This window comes from Heloderma suspectum, chromosome 6, assembly GCF_057233095.1.
Source record: "Heloderma suspectum isolate Gila_16-S chromosome 6, 16-S_ref, whole genome shotgun sequence".
In the NCBI taxonomy this organism is placed as follows: Eukaryota; Metazoa; Chordata; class Lepidosauria; order Squamata; family Helodermatidae; genus Heloderma; species Heloderma suspectum.
The window spans coordinates 3,792,241-3,820,167 of record NC_139463.1 but is presented as its reverse complement, the minus strand read 5'-3'; the positions used below and the strand labels follow the sequence as shown (position 1 = coordinate 3,820,167).

The 27,927-nt window shown below is 47.9% G+C and overlaps 1 protein-coding gene across 25 annotated transcripts in view; it reads left to right on the top strand.

Moving 5' to 3' along the window:
• The first annotated feature begins 9,886 nt into the window (after positions 1–9,886).
• LOC146340384 (NXPE family member 1-like) overlaps positions 9,887–27,927 on the top strand; it is a 44,641-nt gene continuing 26,600 nt past the window's right edge. For 22 of the 25 annotated variants that reach the window (XM_084860638.1, XM_084860639.1, XM_084860661.1 and 19 more), the window contains exon 1: positions 10,000–10,094. The gene's annotated coding sequence lies outside the window, so the exon portion shown is untranslated. Of the gene's footprint in view, positions 10,095–27,927 lie in introns of all 25 variants that reach the window. The other 3 variants (XM_084860649.1, XM_084860644.1, XM_084860658.1) reach the window with 2 other exon arrangements.

The following is a 27,927-nucleotide window of genomic DNA, read 5'->3' as shown; positions in this document are numbered from 1 at the left end:
CATACTCCTTTCCCAATTTTGAACCAATCGGTTGTTCCATGTCCGGTTCTTAGTGTTCCTTCTTGACCCTCATACAGGTTTCTCAGGAGACAGGTAAGGTGGTCTGGTACTCCAGGTAAGATAGGTCAGGTGGCTTTAGCATAGTCAATGAAGCAGAAATAGACGTTTTTCTGGAATTCTGGGAGTTTGTACATCCCTACAAATCAACATCCATCAGATTGTGTTGCAATTCTACTCCTCTTGGCTTAATTCCAGCTAAGTGGACAGAAGACTGCAGTTGCTAGCTAATCCGTGGTTTTGCCATTGCTCGAGAGGGCTTGTGGCACAAGTCAGCCACTGAGAAGGAGCAGCCTCTTCCCTCACCGGCTGGCAGACTGTCTCTCCTTCCCCTCTGGAGCCCTAAATAAGCCATGGAGCTTTCTCATGTTGCTTGCAGGTGAAGAAGATCCAGTAAAGGGGAAACTGGATGCACTTCACACTGCTCCTTGCAGGAAATTGGCCAGTTATTAGTGGGTTGCTGGCAAACATGAGTGGGAGGTGGCTGTTGCACCCATTTATTTCTTTAAAATATTTCTTGGCCGCCTTTCAGAGCAGAAGCCCTCCCAAGGCGGCTTACAGCAATAAAATATATAAAAATAATTAAAATATTAAAAGTGATAAAATGTAAAAACAATAAAAGCCAACAATACACAATTAAAACCAACAGTAAAACCGACAACGATGTTAATAGCAGCAACAGTAGCAGTCATATCAGTAGAAGGCCAAGGTAAAATAATATGTTTTCAAGGCCTTCTTAAAAGACTGCAGTGAGGGAGCATGGTGGACTTCCAATGGCAGGTTGTTCCAAAGGTGTGGTGCCACTGCAGAGAAGGCCCTCTCACATGTGTTCACCCACCTGACTGCTCTCACAGGTGGGCAAACGAGAAGGGCCTCTCCTTCTGATCTTAAAGTATGGGCAGGCTGATATGGGTGTAGGCGGTCCTTCAAGTAAGTTGGTCCCAAACCGTTTAAGGCTTTAAAAGTCAAAACCAGCACTCTGAAGTTCGAACTGGGCTCAGAAATGCACCGGTAACCAATGCAGCTGGTGCAGTATAGGCATTATATGATCGAATCGGCTTGCCCCCACCAATACTCAGGCGGCCGCATTCTGCACAAGCTGGAGTTTCTGAACCATCTTCAAAAGCAGCCCCATGTATAGTGCATTACAGTAGTCCAGGCTGGATGTGACTAGCGCGTGGATAACTGAGGCAAGGTCCATCATCTCCAGATAGGTCTGCAGTTGGCGTACCAGCCTAAGCTGGTAAAAAGCACTCCTGGATACCAAAGCCACATAGGCTTCCCCAGTTAGCGCAGAGTCCAGGAGGACTCCCAGACTGCACACTTGGTCTTTCAGAGGGAGTGCAGCCCCATCTAAGACCAATTGTAAACCTCCATCCAAAGTAGTTGGTTTCCCAGCCCACAGTACCTCTGCCTTTTCTGGATTAAGTTTGAGCTTGTTCACCCTCATCCATCCCAAAACAGCCTCCAGACACTGGCTCAGGAGTTCCACAGCCTCCCTGGGATGTGCAGATGAAAGTGAGAGGTAGAGCTGAGTACCATACGCATACTGATGACATGTCAGCCCGAACCTCATGTCCTGCTTGTGGGTTTCCCAGGGGCAGCTGGTTGGCCACTGTGTGAACAGAATGCTGGACTAGATGGACCTTGGCTTGATCCAGCAGGGCTCTTACATTCTTATGTGTGTGACTACAGGGCCCTTTGGCATCGAAGCCTGCCAGTCCACACATGCCAGCTGTTCTCCAAGTGTCTGGAGTACTCAGCACAGAGAAATAATATAGGTTGTGCATGCCATGTCCCTCCTAGCAGACCTTAGACTTGATTGCCATCTAGTGGAAGCAGTTTAGATCTGCATAGCTGACTCTCTTGCCATGTTGGACTAGTGCAAAGGGAAACATTTTCATATGAAAACATTTGACTTGAATTTTGGAGATGAGAGAGAGGGTTAGGTCCAAAACATCCCGGCAAATTTCAGAGAGGTGTATTTTGGAGATGGGAGCTTACTAAGTAGAGGCTGTAAATTCAGTCCTGTTTAACTTTGGAACCCACACCAACTGAGTTCTAAACACCCATGTGTAACCAAGCTATATCCAAACAGTCAAACATCACCGCAGACAAAACTGTAAATTGCACTCTATTTAATGCTTTATTTAAGAAAATGACAAAATTAAAGAAAGTAGCATGGTGATTATATGAGCATTAGAATCTTTCTCTGTTTCTAGAGGGAAAGAAAATGCAACAAAAATATTAGATTAATGAAAAAAATGCAATGCTGGTACTACAAATGTAGCTAGCAAGGTAACAACTTGCATTTCTAACAGTGTTATGATGCCTCCTTCTTATCCTCCTGATTACAACTGGGCATGTTTAGCCTTGAGAAGAGATGACTGAGGGGAGATATGGTAGCGCTCCTCAAGGACTTGAAAGGCTGTCACAGAGAGGAAGGCCAGGATCTCTTCTCCATCAGCCCAGAGTGCAGGACACAGAATCATGGGCTCAAGTTACAGGAAGCCAGACTCCGGCTGAACATCAGGAAAAACTGCCTGAATGTTAGAGCAGTATGACAATGGCACCAATGACCCGGGGAGGTGGTGGGCTTTCCCACACTGGAGGCATTCAAGACAACACTGGACAGCCATCTGTCAGGGATGCTCTGACTTGGATTCCTGCACTGAGCAGGGGGTTGGACTTGATGGTCTTACAGGCCCCTTCCAAACCTGGTATTCTATGATTCTACTTGTGGTTTAATGTTTAGTTAAAACATACTAAACATTTGTTAACTCTCCCTTTACTGCCTCCTGCACATTAGTTGAATATAAAAAGATAAGCTAAAACAGTGCTAAGTTCCTCTAGGCATGTGAAGAATTACATTTAGTTAAAAATAGAAGCTAGAGTGAAAGGCAGGACTTGGAAATAATAAGTTCCATCTTCAGAATTAATTCTAAGTCCTATGCTCTGAAAACACCCTAAGTCCCAATCTCAGAAATTCTGGAGTCCTAACTTCAGAAATAAGTCTAAGAGCCAACTTCATAAAGTACAGGGTTAAACTATATGCAAGTTCTAAAGTCTATGGGCACAATCCTATGCATGTTTAGACAGACAAAACCCTTACAACTCCCAGCATACCCCAGCCAGCATGACCCAGTCCATAGTTACCCAAATCCTTGGGTCCGGTAGTCCAGAGAAGATCAGAGGTGAAGGACTGAATGAGTGAAGTGAGCAGCAGCCCTCGCTACCTCGGCTTTCATACACTTGTTCTGGTCAAAGGTAGGGGCCATAAGGAGTGATGGGACAACCATCTTCCAATAAAAAATGGGGTGCATGAGTGATTATACCACCCATTCACCAATCAGGTGTCTATCTACTCCCTCCAATAACATGATATTTTATGCTCATGTGGTTTGGGAATATTTTAGGCACTGTCGGACATGACTGGTTGGGGACACCTTTACCTTTACCTTTTTATCAAAGCGTTAATTGGAGACCTGGGCATGTTGTCTTGATCATGTCTCTCTTGAGCTCATGTTCATCTTTGATCATATCCACCCCAACACCTCTGTTCTTGCTTTCGTTATGATTTCTTAACCAACAGGCGTTGAGCCTCAGCATTTATTATCAGCATGTGCACAACACGAGATGTCGAACAGTAATTTTCCTCCTTCTAGTGGGCATTTGAGCATGTTCAGTTGTTCTGTTCTTACACTCATATCAGTTTGTCTGCCAGCACAGCTCACCATGTGATTACTTGAAGCCAACATGGATTTGTCAAGAACAAGTCCTGCCAGACGAATCTGATCTCACTTTTTGATCAAGTAACCTCCCTTGTGGACCGTGGGAATGCTGTAGACATCATATACCTCGACTTCAGCAAAGCCTTTGACAAAGTGCCCCATGATATCCTGATGAGCAAACTAGCTCAAAGTGGGCTAGATGAAATAATGATCCGGTGGATCCACAGTTGGCTACAGAATCGGACTCAACGAGTGCTTATCAATGGGACCTTCTCAAACTGGGGAGAGGTAACGAGTGGGGTGCCGCAGGGCTCAGTCCTGGGCCCAGTGCTCTTCCACATTTTTATTAATGACTTGGAGGAGGAGGTGCAGGGAATGCTGATCAAATCTGCAGATGACACAGAATTGGGCGGGATAGCTAATACCCTGGAAGACAGAAACAGAATTCAAAGTGATCTTGATAGACTGGAGCGCTGGGCAGAAAACAACAGAATGACCTTTAATAGGGATCAATGCCAAGTTCTGCACCTAGGAAAAAGAAACCAAATGCACAGTTACAAGATGGGGGATACGTGGCTCAACAACACTACAAGCGAGAAGGATCTTGGAATTGTTGTCTATCACAAGCTGAATATGAGCCAACAGTGTGATGTGGCTGCAAAAAAGGCCAATGCCATTTTGGGCTGCATTAATAGAAGCATAGCTTCCAAATCCCGGGAAGTACTAGTCCCCCTCTACTCAGCACTGGTTAGGCCTCATCTGGAGTACTGTGTCCAGTTCTGGGCACCACACTTTAAGAAGGATGCAGACCAACTGGAGAGGGTTCAGAGGAGGGCAACAAGGATGATCAGGGGACTGGAAACAAAGCCCTATGAGGAGAGACTGAAAGAACTGGGCATGTTTAGCCTGGAGAAGAGAAGACTGAGGGGAGATAGGATAGCACTCTTCAAGTCCTTGAAAGGTTGTCCCAGAGAAGAAGGCCAAGATCTCTTCTTGATCAGCCCAGAGTGCAGGACACGGAATAATGGGCTCATGTTACAGGAAGCCAGATTCCAGCTGAACATCAGGAAAAATGTCCTGACTGTTAGAGCAATACGACAATGGAACCCATGACCTAGGGAGGTGGTGGGCTCTCCCACACTGGAGGTGTTCAAGACAAGGCTGGACAGACGTCTGTCAGGGATGCTCTGACTTGGATTCCTGCATTGAGCAGGGGGTTGGACTCGATGGCCTTGTAGGCCCCTTCCAACCCTATTATTCTATGATTCTATGGCCTTGAGCTTGCTCTGTGAAGCCACTTGTAAAGACAACTGAACTTCTTCTTCTTCTTCTTCTTCTTCTTCTTCTTCTTCTTCTTCTTCTTCTTCTTCTTCTTCTTCTTCCCCAGTCCTGCTAGAGGTATTATAATGTCATGACATCAATCAGCATAGAATCAAAATCTCGAAGCTTTCTTACTCATGGGTCAGGGGGTTGGAACATAAGTATGAAGTTCTCTTAAATATGAGTCTGGGGTCTTTTAGGGGGTCTTCTTGTAGGTCTCCCCAAAATCCTCATTCAGATCATTCAACCATTCCAGATCAAATTAGCTATCTTCAGTTTGAAATAGCCTCTTCAGTCTTTTGTTAACAAAATTATTTAACCATTTTAGTGCCAGATTAACAGCAGCAGAGGCTGTTCCTTTCTCATTTAAAAAAAGTCCCTGCAAAACTATATGTATATGTATATATCTATATCTATATCTATATCTATATCTATATCTGAATGAAAAAAAGAAGAAAAAGCCACTGTAAGCCCCTGGGTTGGAAGCTCTCTCTCTCTCTCTCTCTCTCTCTCTCTGTCTGTCTGTCTGTCTCTCTCTCTCTCTCTCTCACACACACACACCACTACCACCACCATCTTTGAATGGGGCAAATTGGGTGGCAGCACTTTCTCTCAGCCCTCTTTTGGACAGGGAGGTTGCATCTGACTAAGGAGTTGTTTCCAGCCTCTGTCTCACCCAGGACGGAGGGCTCCCAGACAAAAAAATGTTCCACTAAAAGAATTAATCTGAGAGGGGGGAGTCTAAAAATGCAGTATGAGTAAATGGAACCTGTATATTTTGTATTTGCTGGTGGGGAGGCAGTGTGTCTGTGCATGGGCAGGTTGTCCCTTGGGTCCTTTCGGACCCTTCACCCTTCTTCTTAGCCCAGCAACCCAGAGGGTCACCAGTAAGCCAAATTAGACGGATGTCTAGTTGCTCCAGCTTTATTACTAGGACTACATACACCCTAAAGCATCCAGTGGATTCAGAGCTGCCGCCACCTGTTGAGCTAAGGAGCAGAGGGCAGACCCCTTTGTATTAAGGGGAAGTGGGGAGGTGACTTAAATGAGGATAGTCAGTTGCAAGCACGCCCATTTCTAGTCTCTGCCCACTGAACCTACTTCGGGATTAGAGTTTAGACCACACTTTTGTTGCAGCTTGGCCAAGCAGACCAATGCTGTCTTAGGTCCACGTCTAAAACCACCCAGTTGTAGCCCTGGGTGCAAAGGTTGCAGACTTCACATGCCATCTAGAGAGGCTGATAGCTAGTGCTGGGGAGGAGTCAGTGACTGTGGTGGGGAAAAACACCTCACTGGTGTTCAAGGGAACTTGAGCGGAAGCAGCCTAAGACAATGATGAATGCAAACCTTTCTGGGCCAGAGCCCCCTCTATGAAATGCATGAAGTGATCTCCTAAGCAGTGGCTATATTTATGCCCTGAGTACACAGAGAAAGCAGAAACGTTTTGTCTTGTTTGTTTTAACAACGCGAGGCCCGATGGTGAACCAACATGAGATAGTTGCAGCACGGTACTATGCAAAACACAAATGAATGAAAATGGAAGCCGCTTACAGTAAGCGAAAGCAAGATCACGGGCATGGCCACACCCATCTGAAGCTACTGACGGTTAATAAGCCTTTCAAGGTGACTTGTGGATAGAAAAAGTATAAATTATTATCTTTAGGATAAACGTGGCACATTGCTTTATGTACGGAGCCACTCCCAGGAATTGCTGGGGCAAAGTTCTTTATTTGTTCCATGACTGCAAACAAAACACAGGATCTCAAGCACCTGAATGAATGGTGATTTATGTCTTATTTGTTTGCTGGATGCATCCTGCTCTTTAAAAGGCCCAAGTTCACTTGAATTTGCTATGAGCACAGCTTGGCTGGGATCCAGCACACACAAATGAATGCCAGTCCTTCATGTCCACAGCCAAGCAAGGAAATGGTCTCTTCTTCATGTGAAACTGGGCAAAAAACAGATCTTCAGGGGACCACAGGACAGGACACAGGAGAACTATGTTGCAGATGAGGGGTCTCCACTTAATGTGGGTAAGAGGGCTTCCAAGGAGGAGAAGTTACTTGAGCAAACTGTGAATTATACTAATTAAAATGAGACGGAGGGTTCCATCTCTAGAACGTGAGTTGCTGGAGTTTGAACTTGCTTGATAGCTCTGCCATCTGAAAATCCCAGATATATGAGGGATGGTTGTAATTAGGAGTGAAGAGAAGGCACTCTGTATATGCTCAGAGGTATTAGTTCACCCCTAAAAAGAGTGGGTAATGATCCCTTTATTGCAAATAAAGACTTGAGTGAATATGCTCGGCACTCTTGGGCATGGAAACAACAAGCATCACATGTTCACATTCCCTGTCACAGTCTTTTAAGTTTGGGTTTTAAAAAGAAAAAGCACAAAAGAAAGTCTATTTTTTTACATTTCTATACCACCCTATAGGTGAAGGTCTCTGGATGGTTCACAACAATTAAAACCATAAAACATGATAAAACATAATTTAAAAATTAAATTATCAAACCAAAATGAAAAATATAAACCAAAATAAAACCTAGCAGCAGTGCAAAAACTTAAAATACAGAAAGATTTAAAAACAACAGAATCTGAAAGACTAAAATTGGGATTGTTCCGCTTGGAAAAAAGGACGGTCAGGGGAGACATGATAGAGGCGTATGAAATTATGCCTGGTGTGGAGAATGTGGAGAGGGAGACATTTTTCTCCCTCTCTCAAAATACTAGAACCCAAAGGGGTCCTCCCATGGAGCTGATGGGTGGGAGATTCAGGACAGAGAAAAGGAAGGGCTTCTTCACACAGCGCAGAGCTAAACAATGAAACTCGCTACCACAGGATGTAGTGATGGCCACCAATTTGGATGGCTTTAAAAGGCGGTCGGACAAATTCCTGGAGGAAAAAGCTATCAATGGCTACTAGTCTTGATGGCTATGTGCTACCTCCAGTACCAGAGGCAGTGAGCCTATCTGCATCAGTTGCTGGGGAACATGGATGGGAGGGTGCTGTTGCATTCATGCCCTGCTTGTGGGTTCCCAGTTGACAGCAGGTTGACCACTGTGTGAACAGAATGCTGGACTAGATGGACCCTTGGTCTGATCCAGCAGGGCTCTTCTGATGTTCTTAAAAATGAAAAATGAACGACTTTGCTGTTTGGAAAATGTGAAAACAATGGCAGCTTTGCTGGATCGTGCCCAGTGTCTCCACATGCCATTCAGTGTCTCTTCCTTGGTGGAGCTCTTCTAGCATATGTGCTGTGGTAAGCTGCATCCAGATAGTGAGACCCATCGTCCATGCTGAGTCGGGGACTTGAAGTCTGGAAACATGAACGAAAGGAGCTGTTTTTGTGAGTGGCGGTACTGGGAAAACCCTGTCGGGTATGGAAAGAGCAAGAGGACCCGTTGGATGAGAACTTCCAGACATGAGCCATCCTGAATTCCTTCTGAGAAGAGCTTGGCGTTCAAAAATAAAGGTATTACAGTGGTTCCAGTCCTTCCTTGATGGTCAGTGCCAGAAGGTGGGTGATTGCTATTCTGCCTCATAGCCTTTGACGTGTGGTGTGCCACAGGGCTCCATCTCATCCCTCATGCTCTTTAACATCTATATGAAGCTGCTGGAAGACGTCATCCCGAGGGATGGCTTAGAGAAGTCCCTAGTATGCAATTAGCATGCAGCTCCACCTCTCTTTTCCACCTAAGAATCCAAGGGAAACTGCAGTGTTCGTTTTGCTGTTGCATAATTTCCATGTTTATTGTTGCTGTTATTATTTTAAATTTGTATTTTTAATCACGGTGAACACCCCTCTTGGGGTGTATAAGTTTTAAAGTCAATAAATAAAACAGAAAATGCATAGATGTGTTTATTTTTATTTAATGCCTTTACATCCCACCTCATCAGAACCATGTTATGGTGGCTATGTAGCAGCGAGGCTCTTAAGCAGTGCTTTAATTAGTAAAATTAGAGACTCAGAACTCCAAATGCCTACAAGTCATACCCCTAACCTAGAAACCCATCTCCTAACATCATGTAGGTAGATGTGTTACTCTCTGCAGAGGGAAAGGCACTCTGCACATGCCCAGGAATATTCTCTTCAGCTGCTTGCAGCTGTATTGAGGAAAGGGCCTCCCCTTCATTGTGTTCCAACCCCCTCAAAACAGCTGGGGCTTAAGCCTGGGCTAATTATGCCTCCCCCACACCATCCTTTAGTCCTGTAAAGTGTAATACTTATTTTTCTGCAGTGAGAGGAGCTGGAATTTAAGCCCGTCTGCCCCTTATTTCTTCTTCAGCCCTAATCCCAGATTTCTTTGGCTGGTGGGTAGGCTTGACAGTGCTTGCTTGCGTACCATTTTATTCGTGAGCAACAGACACTCAGCACATGCTCAGAGGACTGTATATTAGGGATGGGCAAATTTGTCAGTTTTGCTATTTCCCACCTAAAATGCTCAAGTCCTTTCTGTCCCAATGATGAAAACATTTGTGAATTTTGGAACATTCTTATCAGAACTGAATTGAAGTTCTTTTCACCCATCTGCACTGGCCCAGTTCAATAGGCTCAGCTATTCTATTATACCATGCTGTAATCTCAAGCTCTTTCTGTCCCGAATATGAAGAAATGTATGTGTGAGTTTTGGTGAAGGCTTATCAAAACGAACCAAAACGAAATTCTCACTCATCCCTACTTGCAATGAATGAAGACAAATAGAGCAGTTGTTTCTCTACCCACTCCTCCCCCTGAGGCCCAACCTATTCCTGAGGTAACTACGGTAGGTCTGTGTAGTTCAGTTTTTTTCCGCCTGCATTTCTCACCTGTCACTGCTGACATCGAGGGGAAGAAAGAGCAAACAAGAAAGAAAGAAAGAAAGAGGCGGGAGAAAGAGAGGAGCTTTGGGAGCAGGCCAGGTGAGAATGAACTTGCTGCCTTAGGTGGCTCAGCACAGGATCCGACTCCAGAGCCATTCCCCACACCTTGTGTGGCAACCAGGTAGGACCACTTCCACATTTTCCCTTCTGTCTCGGTAAGCAAAGGGGCTAGGGACTTTTTAAAGAAAAATGCTAGCTATTCAGAGAGGAAGCCTGGGGTCTCGCTGAGGGGCTATGCACCTCCTTTCATGCCTACGGCATTCATGTTCCGTTAGCCATCTGTTTAAGCCCCATGTACAAAAAATCTCCTTAGCCAACTTCAGTCTGGTTTGTGTGGTGTACAGGGAACTGTTGAAAGCAGGGGTGGGCTTTTATGAAGGTGGGCTGAGCCCAGAGAGAGAGGGGGGCAGGTGGGAAAAACAGGGAGGGGGACTTGAAGCCGAACAGACAGAATGATGGAAGGGGAGAAGGGAAGGCTTCTGCAAGTGCTCAGTTCAAGCCTCTGGCAACAGGGGTGGGGTGGGGGGGGTGGAAGGTGTGAGGGACGCGAGAGAGCCAACATGAATGAAGCAATGGAAGGAGGGAAGGAAGCCCTTTGCAACTGATCAATTCAGACATCGGGAAAGAGCCATCTGTCCCTCCAGTTGCAGCCTACTCAGTGGGGAGGGAGAAAGAAAAGGAGGTGGCTGAGAGGAAAAGAGATAGAAGGGGTGGCAGAAAACGAGAGAGAGGGAGAGAGAGAAAGGGGGCATCACTTTTGGCTCTGAATCCACTTACCACTGGCATGTGACCCCCAACAGATTACCCCCATGAGAATGTGTCTCTCAACATGGAAAAAAAGGTTCCCACCCCCAGGGTGCTTGGGCCTTTTGACCCCCACTGCAGTCTAGCGATGGGTGCTGATTTCATTCAGTTGGGTTTTTTTTATAAGAATGTAGCAAGATGCATGGAGTTCATCATAAACAGGATGGAAAGGCCTTGAGATTTAAACAAATCAAATGTGCAAGAAAGTGAAAATGACAGATTCATTCATCCAGGCAGAAGGCGCTTAGCTTGTAAAGGTCTGGCTTTGAATCCCTGCTGTTCTGCCACGTTTTTGGTGCTGTGCTGGCATTGCCACTCCTTTTTTTCTGGCAGGCTCCTCATCTTTAACAACTACATGGCAGACAGGTGTACACCATGGTCCTCTACATGCTGGGAATAGCTGTAGCTGTTGAACTGGGCTGGTGCAGATGAGTGAGAATTTCATATTGGTTTGCTTTTGATGAGAATTTTCCATAATACCCACATGTCTTTATGTAGGGAATGGAAAGCACTTAAGATTTTAACAGTTTGGGGCAGGAGGGCCCCAGTCTCAATTGGGACCACAGTGGGGATAAATGTTTAACCCCCGCAACCCACCATGCTATGGTCTCAGTAGAGATCTCCCCCCCCCCGCTTACTTTTGAGTAGGAAAAAAGAAGATTCCTAGCTGCTAACAAGGCTTTTAAAGTATCTTGCATTTTGACCCTCAGTTTCTAGATGCACACTGACTTCCGGATCCTTCAGAGCCTTTATTTTTTAGCCCAATGTCTAACCAGCAAAAAAGAGTCAACGCAGAGCTGTTGTAAACCACTGTCACACACTCACACACCTGAACTATGGAGATCAAGGACTGTATTGACAATGGCAGGATGATTTTTGAAATGTTTAACAACTCAAAAAAATGAACTTTTGCCACATGAAATAAGGGTCGTTGGGTTTTGTGGAGGGTTGCAAAAATGTGACACAGATGAAATGGAGGAGGTAAATAAGAGAGAAACAGAGTGAGTGAGTCTTGGCTCACAGAATCCCAGGTAAGAAATGCTGTTTGTACGCTTTGCTGAGATTGCTTTACCCAGCTCTGCAGAGTACTCAAGTAGAGGAGAGACATTGCTTCCATGGAGATGTGTGGCAACTGAAGTTGGGATTTTCTGGAGGTGAACATCTACGGTTTCGCTCTAATTCATCTGATATGAACAGTTATAAACTGCTCTAAATAGCCCTACTTCCCTTAAGTGAAGGGTGAATTGTGATATTAATGGGAGCAAAGGTGAAGATACTTTGACCTGAATTTTTTTAAAAAAGCCTGGAGGAGAATGAATAATATATCCCACAGTTAGATAAAGAGTAGGTGACGGGGATTGTTATAGACTATTACTCCTATGAGAAGCATAAATCAAGGAGGATAGAATGGATCCCTAGAATGGATCTTTCTTCTTTCAGGGCCTTTTAATTTCATTTTATTTTAGTAGGGGAGGTGGAAGCCACCATTGTCATCTTTTCGGTGCCAGGTTAAAACGGCCCTCTTCTCTCAGGCATCTGGCAGCATATAATGAGTCTCTTGATTGTCTCTGGTGGCTTGTTTCAAATTGTTTTAGATATTTGTTGTCATTGTGTGTGTTATTTGTTCTATATCATTACATGAATGGTTTTATATTGTATATAATGTACATTAATGTTGTTGTTTTTTAATTTTTGTGAACTGCCCAGAGAGCTTCAGCTATGGGGCGGTATAGAAATATAATGAATGAATGGATGGCTGTGTTTTAAACTGAGATAGATTTATAAAGAATTTTGGTAAAGCATTATGGATGAGAGGAAAAGTCTTTGGGCTGAGTCAGAGCAACCTAAATTCCCAGCTCCTAAGCAGAGTAGATTAGACACTTTTTTCTCTACTAAGAATTTTTTGACCCCTTGTATCGAGTTCGTTGAATAGATTTGAGGTTTTAAGACAGACTATATATGGAGGAGTGAAGGAAATAGTAGGCAGTTGGGTGGGGTATTCCAGCTGTAATGCTTTGAGCCAAAGTTGGTTTACCTTCTATCAAGGCTAGAATACATAATAAGACACTGTTTATGTACTATCTAAAGGTGAAGCAAATGCCTGGTTATGCGCTACCAAAGCTATGCTTTCAGGAACAACTAGACCCAAAAAGTTGTAAAGAGAGATGTGAAGATATGTTTGAGGAGTATGAACTCTCATCTGAAACATCATCATCATTATTATTATTATTATTATTATTGGTGGTGGTGGTGGTGGTGGTAATTACATTTCTATACTACCCAGCAGTATAGAGTATGAGGCTCCCTGGGCAGTTCACAACAATTAAAACCATAAAAAACAACACAATAAAACATAATCTAAAATTTTAAAGGTTTAAAACTTGCATGTAAAACCAAAGTAAAACCCAACAACAGTTACAACCCAGGGAAAGCCTGGGTGAAAAGGTACGTTTTAGGAGGTGCTTGAAAAATGCCACATTTTCTGTCTCCCAAACTGCATGGGGGAGGCTTTTCCAGGGGGTGGGTGCTGCTACAGAGAAGGGCCGCCGTCGAGGTTCTTCATGGCAACATTCCGTTCTTTTTGGAATGACCAGCAGGACCTCCTCTGAAGACCCTAAATGTCACCAGGATACATAGATATCTAAGGAAAGGCGGTCTGCTAAGTGTCCCAGTCCCAAGTTGTTTAGGGCTTTGCGTGTCAGCAAGATAACCTTGAACATGGCTCTGTAGCTCATAGGCAGGCAGTGCAGTTCTTCTAGCACAGGTGCTGTGTGACCATAGCTGGGTGTCCCAGACTCCCAGTGAGCACCCTGGCTGCTGCATTCTGCACTAGCTGCAGCCTCTGAGCCCCCCACAAAAGTAGCCCCACATTGAGTGCATTGCAGTAGTCTAATCATGAGGTTAAGCTACTGCAATTAGGTACAATTGACTTTGGAGGGATAAAAACGTGATTATGGATAAGGTGTTTAATAAAGATTGTAACTGAGATAAGCAAAATTTAGCGAATCCCAGGCTTTCTTTGTGGTATAGGAATATAAAGCCTAATTACGCTCCGCAGCAGTATTTACATGAGTGTACAGGTCCTATATTAAGAAAGACTGTTATGAAGCTGCACTTTCAAACTATGCCTACTGCGTATTTGGGAGGAAGGTTCCTTAAAGCTCCACAGGACTGCTGTCTTTGTTTGTGGGCACGGGGAGGTGGCGGGTATCAGCCATTGTCTGTTGTGTTCTCCAGAGTAAAGGGCAGCCCCTAAACACAACTGTTATCCAGTCTTCTTTCTTGCACTGAGATGTCAGATTTTGAGAATAGGTATCAGGTTCCATTGTTTACAATGGCTGCTTTTATAGACGCAATTATATATAAACCTATGGTGGAAATAATCTGATCTGACCCTTCGTTGTGGATTTTTTTCTCCTATTTTGTGATTACCTTTGGTTTTAAGCAAATAAGGATGGATTGATTGATTGATTGGCTAATCATTCAGTTCCTCCCTGAGTCTTCTACCATTTTTTTATTTTTTTTAATAGTGGGCATGTGCTTGTAAGGCAGCAACAGCAAGAACTCTGGGGTGGAACTAAGTCTTGCCAGAAAGAAAAGTACAATACTTGTACATACATATATGCATAATGTATGTAGTTATGTATTTCCCTGCAATGCAAACAGCTCTGACAAATATTCAAAAGTCAAGGAAATGTATCATGCTAGTCTCAGAGGCAACAGTCTAATGCACAACAGGTCCACCTTTGCCAACCGAGAGTGAAACTAATCAGCATTTGTTATCCCAAATGAATTCACACTGAAAAATGATGAACAATGAAGAGAATTACATTTTTGCATCTCATCAGTCTGATCTCTCCCTCTGATGGCTGGGTCTTGATTTTGATAGAACATTTGTGACATTTTGGTGATGTTTTAATTAAAATACTGCCCTACTGCGGTTTGGGATTTTTTTTTTAGGAATGGGCGAGGATTTCCTCCAATTCATTTTTTGATAAGAACTTATCACAATTTGCATTTTTTTTCATAAATGGAATGGAAAGAACCTGATATTGATATATATATACACACACACACACACACACACACATATACAGACACACACGGGGGCGGGGGAACTGCCAGATTCGTTCATCTCTATTCCCCATCTCCAAGCATGTTTTTTGTCTCCTTTTCAAAAGAATGAAGGGTCTTGATGTGGCAGCTTTAAGGCTAACACAATTATTGGTATAAACATTTGTGGACCAGGAACTACTTTGTCAGACGCATGAAAAAGTTCACAAAAGTGGGTGCGTATTTATTGAAATACCTGTGGCAGGAGATCACTCCCAGAGAACATTTCACCACAGGATTAATTTGTTCTTTTGAAACCAAGTAAAGTTTACTTTGCCAAGCCTTCATTTTGTGAAGTCAGCCAGAGACCTTTCTAGGTATGCAGAAGATACAGAGCCCTCGCCCAGAGACAATCAAAGCATATACTTTGCATTTAGAATTACTAGAATTTAAATTTTACAAAGGCAAGTCAACATCCCATTCAAATCACCCCAAATTCCTCAATTTGTATTCTAAAACAGTTCCTCTTCAAATAAATTCCCCTTTAATAACTCCCCTTCAGTTAAAATTATTTATCTTAATTTATTTCCACAAATTAATATCCTACCCAGTAACCCCACCCAGATCATGAGTGGATTAATTACAACACAGTTTTCACAGAGACACTCTTTAATAAAAGTGCAGACAGATGGCTAACATTAGGAGGAAGTGAGTGGTCTGGTCTGTCCAAAGAGCAGGAAAAGGACCCACAGTCACATTGCACCTCAGGGGCAAAACAAATGGAGTATCGGGATGGATAAATAAGCACCTTGTCTGTTTGGGGCGCCTGCGTTTATTAGCCATCATGTACAAGGTGCAGCACAAGGCCCAGTGTGTTTGCGGCCCAGGCATTGCATTTGTGTCTTGAGTGGGGCACCCTTTCCCGAGGAGAGGTGCCCAATGCCCATGGGGAGAATCGATGTGGGGTGAAAGACCAGGAAATGTATGTAGACCTACACAACGCTGGCAGCTTCACAACTGGCCCCTGGTCCTCTGCCTTTACAGATAAATAATAAAAATAATAAAAATAATAATAATAATTTACCTGACCTGCAGATGTTAGCAGGGCAAGGGGGGGAGAAGACAGCCGGCACGTGCAGATTTCTGCACATCTCGTTGCTCCTTGAAGGCACAGGCAGACCCAGAGGGAGGGGAATTTCCCCATCATAGCAACTGTTCACCAAATCCTTGATGTCTGCCCGTTAAAGGCAGCCTGCTGCAGCCCATCTTGCAGCCTCTTGGATCTCGGCTTCCCACCCCACCCTCAGCCATGCACAGCAGTTCATCCAAAGTGGGGATGGCTCAGGGGTGCCTGGCCCAGTGGGGCCCAAGAGATTTAGGGCCAAGATCAAGAGATTCAGGGCCACGCTGGCCCAGGCCCAGCAACATCCTTGGACTTGGTTATTCAGCCACTCGTGCTAACAGGTTATGGGCCCCGGAATGCTGCTGCTGTAGGCCCAGTGGCACAGCTAGGGGTGGACCTCTGAGCCAAGGTTTAGGGCCCCTGCAGCCCAGGCTCCCCCAAATGACCACCCAGAGAGTGGCAAGTGAAGGGGGCCGGCATCAACCCCTAGGCTGGCGTGAGTATGCTGAGGCCCCAAGGGGTATGATGCTGCTTGCCATGGCGTCCTTTCTTCCTTAATCGGGGCAGATGGCTGGGCGTGCTGTGATTTAAGTGAGTCTAAAATGTGAAACTGCACATTTTAAAAAATGCAGGGCTGGCACAGTTTTTAATTTGTTCTAATTTTTGCTATAACTTATCAGGAATGTAGAAGTGGTTGCAAAAAGTGGAATGGCAGCTGGGGTGGGGGTGAGAAAATAAATGTTAGTTGCATGCTTCTCAGTGAGGCATGGGGCCATTAGGTGCAGGGTCTCAGATTACCTAAGCGGCACCACTGGCTGTAGGTGGTGACTGAATCCAAGACAAAGATGGCTCAGAGAAGCCCCCTGGGGAACAGCTCAGACTGCAAATAGCGAACACAATAGTAAAGCCGAACAAAGGAAAAGACGAGCTCTGGACATTCAAGATGGGGATGCTTCTCTCCAAGGACGATCTCTGGGAAGTGCTTAGCACAGACAGGCCTGCCGATGACCCAGGGCACTGGGATAAAAGCCACAGGCAAGCAGAGGCACTCACCAGCCTGCTTGTGGAAGCCGCTTGTCCCTCTCAGAAAGGGAGACGCAGCACAAGGCATGTGGACGGCTTTGCGAACCCACATGAATGCACAAGCGTAAGCAGCAAGCTGTGCCTGCTGCACAAGGCGTACGGGGTGAGGCTGCAGAGGGGTCAGGAGATGCAGGAGCCTGTGAATTCATGCTGGACATTGCAGAGCAGCTACAGGGAGAGGGGAGGAAGTACAGGACACCCATGCTGCTGCACTGTTGTTGTGCAGCCTCCCTGAACCCCCTGGGGCCCTGATGAATGTCCTTGAGGCCAGACCAGAGCACGAACAGACTCCAGAATACGTCAAAGGCAAGCTGACGGATGAGTACAGCCACAGAAAGGAAATCTGGGTGGGCAAGGAGACGGAGAGACCAGAGACAGCTCTCAAGGCAGGTGAAGACACCAGGCAGAGGGCAGACACCAGGGTGTGCCTTCGCTGCAAGAAAACCAGGCACCTAAAGAGGGACTGCTCAGTCTGGAAAGCTGAACGACGCCCCCAGAGTGGCTGAGGAAAAGGCCAAGGCGGCTAAAATGAAACCACCGATGTGGAGTGGAGCGGCTGCTTCAAAGTTACTCCTGGAATAGAAATATAACTTCAGGCTGCTGCATTGGCTCAGGGGCAACCGGCCACATGACCAGCAACAAAGAGTTTTTCACAGAGGTTGACTACAGTGCAAAAGACAATGCTTGGGTTGCCACTGGGAAGAGCGTCGTCATGGAAGCGGCTGGGCAGGGATTTCTAAGCTGCAGGCGGCCCTCCTGCCAGTCAGATGCTGGGAGGTGGCAGCAAGGTGCTGGAGGAGAGAGCTGTGGGCCACGCGGCCTGCCTGGCACCCCCTAAGCTAGCCGGCTGCTTTCAGGTGTGGCGGAGGCTGCTGCCCCGTCGCCAGTCTCGAAGAAATGCCCATCTGCCAGTCCAGTCGGCTTTTGTGGACGGGAGGGGAGAGGGCGCCATCTTGTCCTTTGCCTCAGGCAGCAAACAGTCTTGGGCTAAGCTGTGCCAGACCATTCAGAGGCAGAGACAGGATGTTTTGCACATGCCTGACCTAAAGGGAGGCCTGCTGTCAGTGCAGCAGCTGGCCGGCAGTGACCTCTCAGTGCCCTTCCACGAGAAGCGTGCGCTATTCCGGAGGAGGGAGAAGCGCTAGCCAGGGAACTGCAGACAACTAGCTGCACAGGCTCATGAGTGGGGAGGAGGAAGTCAGGACAGCTACCCAAGCCTCCCACAAGAAGCGCATTCAGCTTTGGCACAGACACCCAAAGCCAATAAAAGCACGTGCAAACAAAGACCTGGGAGAGGACCTGGTGATACCCGCGTGCCCCATTCAGACGAAATGCATGTGCTGCATCAGATCCAAGGCACCTTGCACTCCCCTGCTTGAGAGGAGCCAAGCATCCACTGGAGTTTATCCACATTGACCTCTGTGCGCCAGCCCCCGCTGGGAACAAGTATTTCAGAACTGTTATTGACGGCTCCCGCAGATACAGCAGCACAAATGAAGCACAAGAGTAAGACATCGGACAACCTCAAAGAATTCAGTGCGGCAACTAGTAACAAGTTCCAGCAGAGACCTGGAACCCAGTTCAAACAGACACTGGGGGAGAGTGCATGGGCAAGGGAATACAACCATAGCTCAAGCAAGAAGGCACTGAGCACCACACTGCAGTCATACACCCCTGAACAGAATGGAGCAGCAGAACAAAAGAGCTGGACCCTGGTAGAGATGATGATAACTATGCTACTAGATGTCACATTTCCATAGAAATGCGGGGAGAAGCACTCATGACAGCTACCTATCTACTGAACCAGCTGCCATCAAAGGTAATTGAGACCACTCCATATGGGATGTCACACGGAACAAAGCCCAGTAGAAATCACATCAGAGTCTTTTGTTGCAGAGCCTATGCACGCATCCCAAGCTTCAAAAAAGCAGAAAACGGGGGGTGGGGGTAGAGGTGGGGGCACAGCAGTAGGAGGCATGCTGGCAGGATACAGTGTGAGGGCTCCAGAATCCTCCAACCCAAGATACGCAATGTGGTAGTAAGCCACAGTGTTTACCTTGATGAGAGCCCCAGATCAGCACCACAAAACCAGCAAACCTCGAAAGAGGCCGACCAGAAAACATGGAAATGGATGAAAGCCAATGCAGAGGCACAGAGCAGCCAACTGAAGCAGGGGCAGAAATGGCAGTGAAGAGCCCCGACACCAGTAAGTGCATGGAGCCCCTCCAGGAACAGACAGTTGTTGGCATCCCATCTACGGAGGCAGAGTCCGCAGCTGCAGCCCACGTGTGCCAAGAGGCGATTTGGCGACGGCCATTATCTTTTGAAACGGGAGGAAATGTACACGAAGCGGCGCCTCTTCCGGAGGACGAGCGGGGCACATGCAGTTGGTGCAGGCTGCGGGATCAGTCCTCACACCACGCGCGCTGAAGTGAAGCGCCACCTGCTAGGAGACCGGCAGGAGAGAGCGAGGGGTCACCGAGCTCCAGAGATGATATAGGGCGGGATAGAAATGTTTTAAATAAATGAATAAAATAAAATATTGCCCTTCAGAGGAGATGGTCAGAGATGCACTGCCTAAACCAGTGCTGAGCAGACAGCACCTTTGTCTCCTGAAAGGAAGGGAGAATCTTGGAGAGCGATCCATATGCCATTCAGAAGGGCTGTTGGAGCAGCGATGGCAGGAGAGCTCGCCAAGAGACAGTTTCACCAAAGGATTAATTCGTTTGTTCTTTCAGCATTTTGCAACCAAGTAAAGTTTGCTTAGCCAAGCCGTCACTTTGCAGGCCCAGTTATTCAGCCATTAATGCCAACATATACACCCTGCAAAACGTTGTTGTTTTTATGGAGTGAAGCCAAGAAAGGTCAAGCAATTCGTTCACGATATTGTTGTGAATGCAGAATCCAGTCAAAAGAATCCAGAATCCAGCAAGAACAGGTGTGCCCTACTTCCTTCTGCAGGGTTCAGGTAACGAACAGGCATCACAAGCTGAGTAGCATAAAAAAAAAAATCTTTTAGGGCAATTAACGTTTGGTAATGAGTTAGTCATTCTCGGAATAGTCTTAAATTTCTTGTTCTCACAAAAAACAATAGTGTGTTCAGTAGAGACACTGGGCTCCTGGTACAGTGCCAGTGCCAAGTTCCAGGGTTCCCTTGGGCAAGACCCCCTCGGTGGGCCCCTCCCTCAGGGAGCCTGTCTGCTCACCGCCACTGTCACCAGCTGCTCCTCTCTCTCGTCGTTGCCACCACTTGGTTGCTCGGCAGGCAGAGAGCCCGTGAGCAAGGAGGCCAGGGCATCTCCTGCTCCTCTTCCTCACCACCACCATTGTCTGGGCCAGAGCCAGAGGCGGGCGACAAACAGGCTGCAATGGTGAAGAGGAGGAGCAAGCCCGGGAGCGCTGGTCACTGGGCCCCTGCTGGGGGATGGGGCCTGGGCAGGTGTCTGGCCATGCACACCCTTGACTCCAGCCCTGCCTGGGTAACTGCAACATTCACTAGCACTTTAGTGGTTAGTGATTCATCACAGCTATTTTGAAAGACCAGGTGCAGGTTTTGAGCCACCCTCTGAAATGTCCTCAATCTTGCATTTCTGTTCTTAATAAAGGAACCAAGTAATGGACCCAAGTGCTGAAAATCTCCATGTGTTGGCAGACCACACCACATGGCAGGGGTGCGTCCTGAACATTTCCCTTTGTGCGGCCAAGAAACCCCAGTGTGGCAGGTTGTCTGGGGGCGAAATGCACACGCATGTGTCTCTCCTGGATACCTCGTGTGGGCAGAGACTTGGGTCTATTCTAAGGAATCAGAGCGAAGCCTGATGCCCCTAGGGCAGGGGTGGGGGACTGCCGGCCCGAGCACCCAATGCAGCCCTACAGGAGTCCCACTCTGGCCCTGGGGTCCCCCAGATGGCCACCCCTTCCTCTGGCCCCACCCCCTCTCTCCCAACCGTTCGATGGTTTCCCGGCATTTGTGCATGGCTTTCCCATTCTAAAAGATCAAAATGCCTCCCCAAGGCTGACTTACTGGCAGCAAGCACTTCAAGCTACAACACGCTGGCATTTCTGGCCCTGCCCCTTTGCCTTTGGCCCCTCCCACCCCTGGAACACAGCCCCCAAGAGCTTCTCTGAAATGGAATTTGGCCCTTGGGGCAAACAAGGCCCCCCACTTTCCCCCAAGGCTATCCACAGTGACGGTACAGCTGACCCACTGGATGAGCCATAACCTCCAGATTCCCAGCTTTCATTTAAAACAACAACAACAAAAGCGTCTAGCTCTTGTAGAATTCAAGGTATGATATGAACCATGCGGCCACTATTTTCCTATTCATCTGTGAGAGACTAGCCTGCTCCACCTCTCAGTGTTCGTAGCCAATGAATGATGTCAAAGGCAACTCTTCCGGCTGTGTTAAGCCTGGGCAGAGGGGGGGTCTTTCATGTTGGAAGGCAGCTGCAGCCTCATAAAAACAGTTTGTGAATCCAGGGGTTTCCTGTGCCTGGATTTGGGCAGTGGTGTGTCTACCCCAAAACAAAAGGAAGCAGCACAGACAGGAGTTTGTGATCTTTCTAGCGCAGGTAGGGAAGGGCGGACGCACCTCCATCCACTCCTTCCAGGCAGTCGGTGAGCTGTCCTCGCTGCCCGCCCCTGCTGCCCGTCCCAAAAGCACCGCAGGGCCAGCCGGCCCCTTACCGAGCTGTGATTCTGTGCAGAAATCGCTGCTCAGGTTTGCTTGGCCTACCTCAAGTTGAGTATGGCTGCCTTAAAGGGGCAATAACTCAAGATTAAGGGCAATAACTCAAGGGGCAATAACTCAAGCTGCTGGTGCCAGCAGCCGCACCGGGTGGATCCTGAGCCTGCTTCTGCCCCCGCCCACAGGTGCTTAAGGCGGGGCTGCCAGAGGCTGCTAGGGAAGAAGCCTGGGGAAGGAGGACCAGCCAGCAGCTGCACCGGGTGAGCCTGAGCCTGCTTCTGCCCCCCCCCCCGCCCACAGGTACTTAAGGCGGGGCTGCCAGAGGCAGCGCCTCGGCATCGCGCCAAGTGCGCACTTAGCGTTGCACTTGGAGTCGCGTAAGATCTGAAGACCTACCCACCTGCCTCTCCAGAGACACCAGCAGCCACAGTACCAGCAGCAAATAGCAGCAGCAGCAGAGGGCAGCAGCTTTAAAGACAAGGGGAAAGGGGCAAACGTGGACTATTTGCTCCTTCTTAGCTGCTGTTCTCTTTTATCTCTTTTATCTTTTATATTCTTTTAAACTGTTGTACATTTTATATCATAACATTTTAATATGTGCCTGGGAGGACTATTGGGCAACTCAGGGGGTCGGGGAGGTGCCACCATAACTGTGGTCACGGGCAGGGGGAGGTATGGCATTGGGGGATTAACAGGCCAGCTGAGGAGAAGAGGGGCTAGGCACCTTACAGCTGTCCCCTCTTCTGGTTCTTCCCCCAACCTGATGGTTCCTGGCAGCCTTACCAGTCTGCCCTTGGGTCTGGTGGTGCTGCTGCTGAATGCCAGGTTGGCCCAAAATAAAATCTCCCTCATCCATGATTTGATTGTGGATGAGGGGGCTGACCTGGCATGTATTACTGAGACCTGGGTGGGGGAACTGGGAGGGGTCACTCTCTCCCAGGTGTGCCCTCCTGGGTACTCGGTGCAGCACCAACACCGACTTGAGGGTCGGGGAGGGGGGGTTGCCGTGGTCTATAGGAATTCAATCTCCCTCTCCAGGCTTCCTGCTCATTCGAGTGCAGATCTTGAGTGTTTGTACCTTATGTTGGGTACCCGGGACAGATTGGGGATTCTGTTGGTGTACCGCCCACCCCGCTGCCCATCAGACTCCCTGCCTGAGCTGATGGAGGTGGTCTTGGACTTGGTGTTGAGGACCCCTAGGATGATGGTCCTGGGGGATCTCAACTTCCATGCCGAGGCCGCTGTATCCAGGGCGGCTCAGGACTTCATGGCCGCCATGACAACCATGGGGCTGTCCCAACATGTCATCGGCCCAACGCATATAAAAGGACACATGCTTGATCTGGTTTTCTCGACTGGGCAGGAGGATGGTGATCTGAAAGTGGAGGACTTAACATCTGTCCCTTTGTCATGGTCAGATCACTTCCTGCTGAGGTTTAGACTCCTGGTGGCCTTTCCCCTCTGCAAGGGTGGGGGACCTATTAAAATGGTCCGCCCCCGGAGATTAATGGATTCCGATGGATTCCAGAGGGCTCTGGGGGATTTTCCTGCTGGTATGGCTGGTGCTCCTGTCGAAGCCCAGGTCGCTCTGTGGAATGCAGAGATGACTCGGGCGGTTGACACGATCGCGCCCAAGCGCCCTCTCCCTCTGAGCAGAGCCTGGCCAGCTCCTTGGTATACACCTGAGCTGAGGGCAATGAAGCAAGAGGGGAGGTGGCAAGAACGCAGGTGGAGGAAAACTCGTGCTGAGTCTGACTGAACACAGGTAAGCGACCACTATCGAGCCTACTCTGTGGCGGTGAGGGTGGCAAAGAGGCAGTTCTTTTCCACCAGCATTGCATCTTCTCAGTGTTGTCCGGCGGAGCTTTTCCAAGTGGTTCGTGGCCTGTTACATTCTGGGCCAGGGAGAGAGACGGTGGAACCCTCAGTAGCATGCTGTGACAAGTTTGCACGGCACTTTGAGGATAAAGTCGCTCAGATTCGTCATGAATTGAACACCACCATTAATGCAGTTCCATTGGTATTTATTTATTTATTTATTTATTAAATTTATTAATCGCCCATCTGACTGGTCACCCAGCCACTCTGGGCGATGTACAACCCACCATAAACAATTTAAAACAATAAAATTTTACCATAATTTTTTTTTTTAAATACCCTAACCCACCCCAAATGCCTGCCTGAACAACCACGTTTTTAATGCACGACGGAAGCTCATTAAAGAGGGGGCATGACGGAGTTCCCTAGGGAGGGAGTTCCACAGAGTGGGGGCCACCACAGAGAAGGCCCTCTCCCTCGTCCCCACCAGTCTAGCTGTCCTGGCTGATGGGACAGAGAGAAGGCCATCCGAGGCTGATCTTGTTAAGCGGCCTGTCTGGTGTTGCTGGAGGCGCTCCTTAAGATAGGCTGGGCCGGAACCATATAGGGTTTTAAAGGTCAAAACCAACACCTTGAATTTGGCCCGGAAAACAACTGGTAACCAGTGCAACTCCTTCAGCACTGGAGTGATGTGATCTCGCCGGCGGCTGCCTTTAATCAGGCGAGCCGCCACGTTCTGCACCAGTTGCAGTTTCCGAACCGTCTTCAAGGGTAACCCCACGTAGAGCGCATTACAGTAGTCTAAACGAGAGGAGACCAGGGCATGTACTACCGATGGGAGCAGATGGTCGGGAAGGAAGGGGCGCAGCCGCCGTATCAGATGGAGTTGATACAGCGCTGTCTGGCTCACAGCTGACACCTGAGCCTCCATGGACAGCTGGGAGTCCAAAATGACCCCCAGGCTGCGGACCTGGTCTTTTGAGGGTAGCCGTACCCCATTCAACACCAGGTCAACATCCCCCAGCCTCCTCTTGTCTCCCACCAAAAGTACCTCGGTCTTGTCAGGGTTGAGCTTCAGCTTATTCCTCCCCATCCAGCCACTCACCGTCTCCAGACATTTGGACAGGGATTCTACGGCCAACCTTGGTGAAGATTTGAATGAGAGGTAGAGCTGCGTGTCATCCGCATATTGATGACACTGCACCCCAAACCTCCTGATGATAGCCCCCAGTGGCTTCACATAGATGTTAAATAGCATCGGGGAGAGGATGGAACCCTGTGGCACCCCACAAGTAAGTGGCCACGGGTCCAAAACCTCCTCTCCCAGTGCTACCCTCTGGTACCTGCCGGAGAGGAAGGACCGGAACCACCGCAATACAGTGTTTCCCATGCCCAACCCCTCCAGGCGGTCCAGGAGGATACCGTGGTCAACGGTATCAAAAGCCGCTGAGAGGTCGAGGAGAACAAGGAAGGAGCATTCACCCCTATCCAGAGCCCTCCTCATATCATCCACCAAGGCGACCAAGGCCGTTTCTGTCCCATGCCCAGGCCTGAAGCCCGACTGAAATGGGTCTAGATAATCAGTTTCTTCCAAGTGTGCCTTCAACTGCACCGCCACCACCCGCTCAATCACCTTGCCCAAAAATGGCAGATTTGAGACTGGGCGAAAGTTGTTCAGAACTTGAGGATCCAAGGAGGGCTTCTTTAAGAGCGGTCTTATCACTGCCTCCTTGAGGGCTGTTGGCATCACTCCCTCCTCAAGGGAGGCGTTCACCACCGCCCTGATCCCTTCACCCAGTCTCTCTCTGCAGCTCATAATGAGCCAAGATGGGCAAGGATCAAGTAAGCAGGTGGTTGGCCTTACAGATGAAAGCACCTTGTCCACTTCATCAGGAGGAAGAAGCTGGAACCGATCCCACAAAACCGGTTTGCCACAGGCCGCCTCTTGCTCACTAACTGTATCCACAGTGTGCAGAGTAACACACCTAATCTGATCAATTTTATCTGCAAAGTGCCTTGCCAAAGCCTCACAGGAGGCCTTAGAATGCTCCAGTGGTTCCGGAGCCACAGGACCGACCAGGTAGAGGCATTCAGAGCACCGTCTGGTCCAGTTTTATTGGATGAGTTTCAGTTACTGAGACCTGAGGATGCGGACAAGGTGCTTGGCCAAGTCCAATCGACCACTTGTGTGCTTGACCCTTGCCCTTCATGGCTTATTAAATCAAACAAGGAAGGGATGTCTGGCTGGGTCCAGGTGGTTGTAAATTCCTCCTTGAGAGAGGGAGTGGTGCCTGCCGCTTTAAAAGAGGCGGTAATTAGACCGCTCCTGAAAAAGCCTAACCTGGACCCAGAGGATGTTAACAATTATAGGCCAGTGGCCAACATCCCCTTCCTGGGCAAGGTGCTTGAGGGGGTGGTTGTAGGACAGCTCCAGGCACTCTTGAATGAAACGGATTATCTAGATCCATTTCAATCGGGCTTCAGGCCTGGTTTTGGAACAGAAACTGCCTTGGTCGCCCTGTGGGATGACCTCTGCCGGGAGAGGGACAGGGGGAGTGCGACCCTGTTGATTCTCCTGGACCTCTCAGTGGCTTTCGATACCATCGACCATGGTATCCTTCTGGATAGGTTGTATGGGTTAGGAGTTGGAGGCACTGCACTACAGTGGTTCTGCTCCTACTTGGATGGCCGATTCCAGAAGGTGGTGCTGGGGGATTATTGCTCTGTGCTATGGCAATTGTGCCATGGGGTTCCACAGGGCTCTATTTTATCCCCCATGCTGTTTAACATCTACATGAAACCGCTGGGGGAGGTTATCCGGAGGTGTGGGCTGAGGTGCCATCAATATGCAGATGACACCCAGCTCTGCCTCTCTTTCTCATCAAACCCAGGTGAGGCAGTGGCTGTTCTGAATCAGTGCCTGGGCACGGTAATGGACTGGATGAGGGCCAATAAACTGAAACTCAATCCAGACAAGATGGAGGTAGTGTTAGTGGGTGTTTCGTCTGCCCGGCTAGGTGATATTCAACCTGTTCTGGAGGGGGTTGCACTCCCCCTAAAGGATCAGGTTCGTAGTTTGGGGGTGCTCTTGGATCCAGAACTGTCACTTGAGGCACAGGTGAACTCAGTGGCACAGAGCACTTTTTATCAGCTTAGGCTGGTATACCAACTACGCCCTTATCTGGACAGAGATAGCCTAGCTACAGTTATCCATGCTCTGATAACTTCTCGTCTGGATTACTGCAATGCGTTATACGTGGGGCTGCCTTTGAAAACGGTCCGGAAACTTCAGCTGGTCCAAAATAGGGCAGCAAGATTGTTAACAGGGACTGGCCTGCGAGCTCATATTACGCCAGTACTTTTCCAGCTGCACTGGCTGCCAGTCCATTTCCGGGCCCGATTCAAAGTGCTGGTGTTAACATTCAAAGCCCTTAACGGCTTGGGGCCAGGTTACCTGAAGGATCGCCTCCTCCCATATGTGCCTGCCCGGACCTTAAGATCATCATCAGCGGCCCTTCTCTGTGAGCCCCTGCCAAAGGAAGTGAGGCGGGTGGCTACTAGGAGGAGGGCTTTTTCTGTTGTGGCACCCCGGCTCTGGAATGAGCTCCCTAGTGAGGTTCGCCTGGCACCTACATTGTATTCCTTTCCGTGCCAGGTGAAGACCTTTTTATTTTCCCAGGCATTTTAGCTTTTTAGACTTTTAGCTTTGCTGTTTTAAATCTGTATTTTAAACTCCTGCACTGCTGCTAGGTTTTATTGTGGTTGTATTGTTATATTGTGGTTTTAATGTTCTATATATTTTAAATTGTTATATTGTGTGTTGTTTGGTTTTAATTTTTGTGAACCGCCCAGAGAGCTAAATAAAATAAATAAATAAATAAATAAATAAATAAATGAAATGAAATGAAAGAAAGAAAGAAAGAAAGAAAGAAAGAAAGATTACAGGCATAAAGGGCCCTTTGCACCGTCATCTTGAGACATTGCCCCTTAAAGGCAGCCATAGACTCAACTTGAGGTATGCAGAAGTAACCGAGCTGCGATTGTGTGCACAACCACAGCTCAGTAAGGGGACGGGCAGCCCGCAACGCCACCCGCCAGTCAGTGAGCAGGGAAGCGAGCTCCCTGGAGCCTGGCGAGCGGTGTCCGGGAAGCTGGATGGGGGGAGTCTGTCTGACTCCAGCCCCTCCCCAGACTCCCACACCATCCCCAAATGCAGGTCTTGTTAATATTTTTTTCTGTGTTTATGCACATTACCTTGGCAATGTGGACTGTTAAAGTTAATCATTATTATACCCATGTTGCAGGAGGCAGGACTGTGGCTAAAGAAGTGTGGATTACACAGTCTTGCAAAGTACTCCAGTGTCGTTATTCCCATGTTGCGGGCG